The sequence below is a fragment of the Budorcas taxicolor genome, chromosome Y (genome assembly GCF_023091745.1).
Source record: "Budorcas taxicolor isolate Tak-1 chromosome Y, Takin1.1, whole genome shotgun sequence".
NCBI classification, from domain to species: Eukaryota; Metazoa; Chordata; class Mammalia; order Artiodactyla; family Bovidae; genus Budorcas; species Budorcas taxicolor.
The window spans coordinates 2,620,536-2,628,735 of record NC_068936.1 but is presented as its reverse complement, the minus strand read 5'-3'; the positions used below and the strand labels follow the sequence as shown (position 1 = coordinate 2,628,735).

The window sequence follows — 8,200 nt, the reverse complement described above, 5'->3', positions numbered from 1 at the left end:
ATTTCTTGATGTGTGCTAATATCATGGAAGTCTTTTAAAAAGTCACAATTCAAGATGTTGGAAGCACTTGATCCAGGAATGAAAGAATAGGTCAAATTCACATGCAGTCTAACAAAGATACACAAACTTAAAAAAAGAAGGAGTAAATATGAGCAATACAACGCATGTATGTTGAATAGGAACGTGCAAGACAGATATGGCAGCAGAGCTGTGCATAATGGCACAAGCATGGGTGCAACATGAAAGAAGACAGGAGGCACAGGCAGACTCACAGGAAGAAATATCAACTCACAATCATGGGCAAACACAATAGAGACACCCAGTCTTCACTCTAAACATAGGAAAACATGAACACATCCAGGGCACAGGAAGCAAATGCAGCTCAGGATGATTGAGCCAGAAGGCTCATGAATTCATCACTAATCCACCAAGTCTCATATGCATTGATATGCAGTGGAAGAAAACCTTACACAACACATCCAAGTGTGCAGTCAAATCTAATAGCACCTAGATTTTAGGGCCCAAGTGAAAGCCTTAAAGAGTCTGGGACACAAGTCATGCCGTTTCCAGAGAATGACCATCCAGTCAACCATCCACAGTTCAGATTTATTAACCGATCCATGACTATCTCTGCACTTCACTCCAGGACAGGTTAGAGCTAAAGTCACCCCTGGTCCTGAAGTACCGGTAGGAAATATTAGGCACTGGGGAAGCTGTCCTAAACTTTTCTTGTCTCTATCTTCTTTGCAATGCTTAAAACTTCTGAATGTGGATCAATGCCATGCAGTCCCTAGAATGACCCAGTCTAAGGTCCCGAAATCCATGCCCCATTATGCTATCTCACACCTGCTATAGAGTTACTACACCGTCATTTCTGCTTTGTTTTATTTTGAACTAGCACTAAGAAAGACTGGTAACAGCCTGCCAGAGCCCCAGGGATTCTTTGAAGTTTACAGATTAAGAAAGTAAGAAGACATGTTTCCAGTGTCTCCTGGGCTCCTTGTTCAGAAATCACCCAGAGAAGGCCAAGCCTTGCCTTCTAGAGTTGTAGATGCATCTCTGTAGGAGCAAAGCTGGAGTGTAAATATTAAAATGGAAAAGCTGGCCCTGAGCAGGAATCTCATTCAGGGCATCTTGAAGTGGACATCCATAAACCCATGAACTTTGACGTTCAACATTTACCCTTTGCCCTCAAAAGAGATGGTGCTTCAGGGAGAAAAGCTGTAGAGTGAGAACTTCATGTGGGACAGAACTTCATGTGGGACATCACCCTCAGGCATGCACATGTAGGAGCCATTCTATCTGGGATGAGAGGGCAACACTTGGGGTACAGATGTTGAACTCTCCCTACCCCATTTGTGCCAATCTGTCCTTTGCCCAATCCAGACATGGACACAATTCCAGAAAGCAGTCATCTACTTCAGAAGGACCACTCTAAGTGCTGAGCAGTCCTTCAGTGAGCTCCATATGCTCCAGGTGTTCCCATTGCCCCTTGAACAGAGTAGCGACGAAGCCCTAGATGAAGGACAGGTCTGTTGTGGTTGAAAACATTCTGTGCTGAGCCATTCAGCAAGGAAGAGAAACTGTCACCAGAGGGCTCATGAGAAAAATGTTATTTCTACACCTTGGCCTGATAGAGGCCCTTGGGAAAATAGCTTAAGCTTTCCTTGAAAAAGGAATATTTACCCGAGCCATGGTAGCAGCAGCAGCAGCATGGGACACAGAGCACATGGCTGGGTAGGTTGGCCCTAACATCCTCATTCCCCTCACTTCTGCCCCTGCACACTTTGTACCTAAACTGAGTTCTGGAAAAAAAAAAGAGTTCACATGACCTCAAACATCTATGACGGGATTCGTTTTCCTTTATTTGATTCCTTGCAATTTATCTTTTCCCCTGGTCACTTTTACCAGAAACTAATATCCTCACTGCCTTCCCACCCCTCACTTTCTCCCTAGGCCACAGTCCCCCTTCATATACCTTATACCTGATGCCCTAAGATGTTACCTGGAACCCTAGCTCTGGGAAGCGGACTCTCAGCAAAGCTGACTGTGCACTCATATACACGCTCATATACATATGGCTTTCTAGGTTCATAGTGAGTTGAATGCTAAGGCCTTTTCTTTGTTCTGTACTCTTAAAATGTCTGATGATGTGTGACAGAGAAGATACCTGGGGCACCACCTTCCAACAAAACTGTGTTCCACTGTTTCAATCTCTGGTCCTTGTTCACCAGACCCTCTCCATGAACATCCACATTTCTCTTGTATAACTTCCAGACACACAGTTAATGGGCCCCTCATCGTCTTTCTCCATCCTCCCCAACCCCCACCCCACAGGAAGAACTGCATCCCCTGACACAACCCCAACATATGACTTAACCCCCTCTACAAACCTCCATGGATGGTAATTCACGCGCAGTAAACTGAGAATCCTACATGCAGCTGAAGTGTTTGTCCTGAAATCCTGCCCAAACAATGCGCAGACACAGGCAGTAGATGCTTTTTATTTATCCTTCACAATTATTTCAGGTTTATTTGTGTCTCCTGCTCAATCCACTTCAGCACCAGACAACTCTTCATCAATTTCCCATCCAAGATAACTATGCTGGCCATTGATCTTCATGTGAAGCAGCTTCTTCGGTTTTCTATTTTAGGTAAATGAGGACACTCCATTGTAAGTTTCTCAAAATCTGGGGGGAGGGGGTTCCTTTCAAAAGAGAGAGAGAAAGAAATATGTAAACCTATCCTCTCTAAAAACACTAAAGACACCTTGAATCTTTCAAGTCAGTTCCCAGGGAAGAGTGTCTATGAACTTTTACATTTCCTCTAAGCACATAGTAAAAAACACACGCATCCCAGTCTTCACCATAGAACTATTTACAACAGCTAGGACATGGAAGCAACCTACATGTCCAGCGGTACATGAAGGGATAAGGAAGTTGGAGTACAGATACACAATGGTATGTTACTCAGCTCTAAAAAGGAACAAATCTAGGTCAGTTCTAATGAAATGGAATGAATGTGGTGACTATTACACTGAGTGTAGTAAGTCAGAAAGAGAAAAACAAACACTGTACATTAACACAAATATATGGAATTGAGGACCTTGTAAGTGACACTGAACATCCAACATGCAGGGCAGCAAGTAAGACAGAGACATATAAAGAACAGACTTTCAACTCAGTGGGAGATGGTGATGGTGGGTTAATATGAGAAAATAGCCCTAAAACATTTACATTAGCTTATGTAAAACAGATGACCAGTGCGAGTTTGACACATGAAGTAAGGCAACCAAAGTCATGCTGTGGGACAACCCAGAAAGACAGGTAGGGCAGGTCGGTGGGTGATGGGTTCAGCATTTGGGGGGACACATGTTGGCCAATGTAGAGCAAAACCTGTCATGGTATTGTAAAATAGTTATCCTCCAGTTAAAATAAATAAAAGACTGTTCTCCATAATCCGGCACAGTGGTCAGTATTCTCAGAATGAGGGTGGCAGATGAAAAAGGTGTAAAAGAAATTTAAAACACATAACAAGTGTGATGATCAAAATGGAATCAAATGATGGGTCAGTGGGGGAACCGCCTTGCACAAAGGAGACTCACAGACCTTTTTGGAAAGGGGACTTCATGAGGAATAGTAGGTGGGTCCCAATTTAAGAGGAGCCTGACGGTGGACTTGTTGGCCATGGAATGACAATTCAGAGATGTGCAGCTGACTTAAACTGGAGTGACTTTGGCCTGGCCAGGCCACTTCCTCTGTCTCAAGCTTCTCTAGTTAGAACCTGTTCTTCACTACAGTCCTGTACCCTTGCTGTCTCTGCTGATTCCTTCATGCCCTGGTGTCACTCTGTATTCCAGAGTCCCACTTTCTCCACAAGTGAAATAAATGACCCAAATTCCTGGACAACACGTATGCCAGTGCTCAGACCCTGGGTACCTCACCTCTTGTCCTCCCAGTACCTCTTGTGGTGGAGCCTTCCTCTTCACATAGTGCTGCAAAGGATTGGGCCACAGATCCTTTATGATGATCTGCCAGGGAAATGAGCAAGGTCAGCACAGGGATGGCCAGACCATGAGCCCTCCCATGGACCACCAACAGCTCCAACATAAATCACCAGTTCTGGCCCAGTGGCTACATGGGACCGCACCTCAGCAATCCAGTCAGACCCTGAGAAGTTGTGGTCAAAAAACCATTTGAAGAAGTTAACGCTGCTGTCATGGTGCCTGCGGCTGTATGCCTTATGTTCAAACCCCTGGTACCACTGAACTGGAGTCGAACAAGATGCCTGATATCCTGCAGGAAAAGGCATATGGGAGAAAGATCTAAATCACTTTCCAATTCAACCTACACTTTTCTGCCCCCACCTCCCAAATCCAGGGAGCTGCTTCTTACCAGTGACATTAACCAGATACTCCTTAACAATCACTTCATTCTGGAAATACCGATTCCTCCGAAAGGACAATGTGATCTTGCAGTGATGGGTGGGGTGCCTGTATTCCTCCACCTGCCAGGACAAAGTGTGGGGAGCTGGGGGGTGGGGTAGGTGGGCAACCTCTTTACAGAAGAGCTGTCCTTCCACGTTTTAGGGATAAACCATGTCCCTGCCCAGTCACCTCCCCTCCACAATCATCAGTGTCCCCTGCCTGACCTTCAAGTTGGTCATAAAGTGAAGCATGTCCTCATCTTGGATGCTCATCAAAACTGACATTTGGGGGTGGTTCATAAACTGCTTTAAGTCAAGGTGCCTCTAGATACTAGAGAGAAAAGTGCTGGAAAAACAAAGCTAGCCTAAAGAGTAGAATGGCACTGTTTGACTTCAACTTGCTACTAATTAACTCGTCACATTTCTGTTGACGCAAACTGTATGAATGCTGAATAAGGTCCAAGGCTGTGCCTGTGCATGCACTATCCGGAGGTTCTCTTCCTAAGAGCATAAGCTTCATCGCAGCCCCTTGAAAGTTAGCTTATTTGTGGAAAACAAGCACTCCTAGCTAGAACAGGTAGGACCACTTACACATCACAACCTCACCCCCAAATTCACTCAGCTTTTCGGAGAAGAACTGGATTCCAGACAAGCCTTTTCTCTGAAGAGGCCCTGGTGCTAATGACAATTCTGATTGAGACCTCTGCAAATAAAGCCCAAGTATAGGTTGTTCTAACCATAACGCAAGGACATCACACCTACTTTCAGGAACAGATATGCAGGACGGTAACCAATACACATCATCCAAAAAAGTAAATTTTGTACCAGAGCTGCCAGATTTGTAAACTGCTCCTGCAGTAGCCCAGGTTAAACAAACAAACAAACAAACAAACAAGCACCACACCAAGAGATACAACTTCGATCCAGAAGCCAGGGATTCCCTGGATGATGGCACTTCTGTGTTCTAGATGCACCCTCCGCCTCTGGCAGTTCTTATGTTTCAGGCGAGCATGCGCCCTTTGGGCTTTCTTATTCACGGGATCCAACTCCAGCTGCAGGGCCACCAGTGCCTCCAGTGCAAGACGGTCACTCGGGGCTCCGGGCCTTGGATGTTCCTGGCCTTTCTCCTCCGAGGACACCTGTTTCTGCTCCTGGTACACCACCACCTCCGTGTCCTCCATGATGTCTAACACCGGAGAATCCTAATTCCTGCCCGATTCCCGCCACGTCTCCCTCCTTCAGGGCCACACCTTCCTCTACCCAGAAAAGGGCGGCCTCCTCGCCTGGCACACCACCTGGGGCCTGCATCGCCTCTCCGCCCCCACCAGGCTGGTAGGCCCCAGGGCCCCTCCCTCGTGAAGACCCGGGCTCACAACTAAGATCCAGGATCCTGGAGTGCTGCCGCCTTCCTTTGGCCCGGTCTCACTCTCCATGTTGTTCTAGCCGTAGCCCCGAGCTGCAAACAAGCTGGACTCTAGACCACAGCAGACAGCCCGCACAGTCCGCCCACCTGCCGCAGTATACGTGATATTCCAACGGGTTACTTGGTCAGAGCCAACGAACAGTGAAAGGGAGAAATGCATGCGCAGAACCCTGTGCCACCACGCACGTCTAATATGGCGGCGGGAAGGGGTTGAACTCTCCACCCTGACCTCCAGACCTCATCACAGAACCAATCAAATGGAGCCTAAAGGCGTTAGCTCTTTGGACACGCCCCTTGGAATTCTGGGCCTTCTGGCAGCAGGTGAAGAGCGGCCAATTCTGGTCCAGTGCAAAGTGGGCGTGTCCTCGCCAGCCGTTTGCCTGACTAACAATGTAGCAGTGCATGAGGAGCGACTGAGAGAGCCAGGCCACCTGCCGCTGCAATCATCCTCAAGCTTGAAATTGCCCCTGGGGCAGTGGGCAACTCCGTGTGCTCAGGGATCCACACAGGTGAGACAGGTTTCCTAGGTACCTCAGGTCCAGAGTTGCTCACTTCCGATCCAAACTGCAAGCCACTGGTTGGGGGTGGGGGGAGTAGGAGGGAAGGGGGCAGGGTTGGGGGGTTGGGAGGGGAGTGCACGGTGGAGGGAGTGGGGGAAGGTGGGCGGGTTTGGGGAGGGCTTATGCCAACCTCACCGATGTGCTCGTGCTTTAGAGTCATCCCTAAACTTGTGCCTTAGGCTTGAGCAGTGTCAAGAATGCAGCCATCCTCTGAGGAAGAAGCAGTGCAGAAGGGGCTCCAGGGGGGCTAGCTGTCTGAGCCCCACAGTGCAGCCCCTAGCGTACCCCCCCTGGAGCCCCTGGCCTACACTCGGTCAGCTCTTGGCATTTCCCCCCAGCCTGCGGCTTAGAGCAGGTACCTGGGTAGTTAAGGATGTGCGCCTGGGGATACACTTCCCAGAGGATCAGAGCTATTCTTGTAACTGTTTCAAGTGGCCCAAAGTGCTCCTCCTGACCATTAGTTACTCCTACCTCCCGGCCCCATAGCTAAGGTGGGCACACTCAGGTTAAGTGCCTGGACAGTTTCCACTGCTCACACTCTGTCTCCGAGGATGTCTGGTGTTTCACACTGAACACCTACCTTAGGCCTGACACACTCACACAGACACACACACAAACAGGTGACACAAGTACACACATGTACACACACACATGCAACACACAGAGACACAAATGCAAACAGGTGTTTCAGAGACTGAAGGACCAGTGGTTTGCATGAAATGCATAGATTTCTTTATTTCTCACAGGAAAATGTTCATTCTGGTCTTCAGATATGAAATATAGAGAAGTCCAACTTTCATGAAAGAGAATAATGCCTAGATTTTGATACAGGAAATATAGAGAACTCCATATTTCATAGTGGACAGTCCTTGTTTTATACATTAGAAATACAAAGGATTAAGTATTTCACAAGGGAAACGGTGGTGCCCAGAATTTCGTTTATGAAATAGAGATAATTTCAATTCCATATCGCTTCCCCAGATCTTAATTACACATGTCAGTAAAATTTCATTGAGATTTTCATATAAGAAATGTATACAGTTTCAGAATTCAAGAAGGGAAGTATATGCTCAACTTTTCGTATCTAAAATATATAGAATTCCCCATTCATGTAGGAAAACATGTGCACAGATGTACCTCTGGGAAACAGACAAGATTCCACATATGATGAAGAAAATTATACAAGTAGATTTTCAAACGTGAAATGCCAATTTCCTATTTCAGGTAGAAACATCTGCACCCATTTTCTCACATGTGAAATAGAGAAAATTACATATTTTGTGTAGAAAAATCATCATCCACGTTTTCATCTGCACGAAGCAGGGCATGCGAAGCAAGGGGTCTGGAACAACCCAGAAGAATAGCATAGGAAGGAATGTGGGAGCGGCTCCAGGATGGGCGCGATGCCTGTGCACTTATGGCTTATTAATGTGGATGCATGACAGAAACCATCACAATATTGTATTGTAATTAACCCCCAGTTAAATTTTAAAAACTACCATGTTTTGAGAAAAGTAAAAGAAGAAAGGGACTTGTCTGCTCTTGTGACATAAATGGGAAGGGAATCCAAAATTGACAGGATGTATGTATGGATGTGAGAGTTGGACTGTGAAGAAGGCTGAGCGCCAAAGGATTGATGCTTTTGAACTGTGATGCTGGAGAAGACTCTTGAGAGTCCTTTGGACAGCAAGGATATCCATCCAGTCGATTCTAAAGGAGATCAGCCCTGGGGTTTCTTTGGAAGGAATGATGCTAAAGCTGAAACTCCAGTACTTTGGCCACCTCATGCGAA

General features: G+C 46.6%; 1 pseudogene; it reads right to left on the bottom strand.

Moving 5' to 3' along the window:
* Positions 1 to 2,683: 2,683 nt before the first annotated feature.
* Positions 2,684 to 5,858, bottom strand: LOC128071018 (testis-specific Y-encoded protein 3-like; annotated as a pseudogene).
* Between the last annotated feature and the right edge of the window lie 2,342 nt (positions 5,859 to 8,200).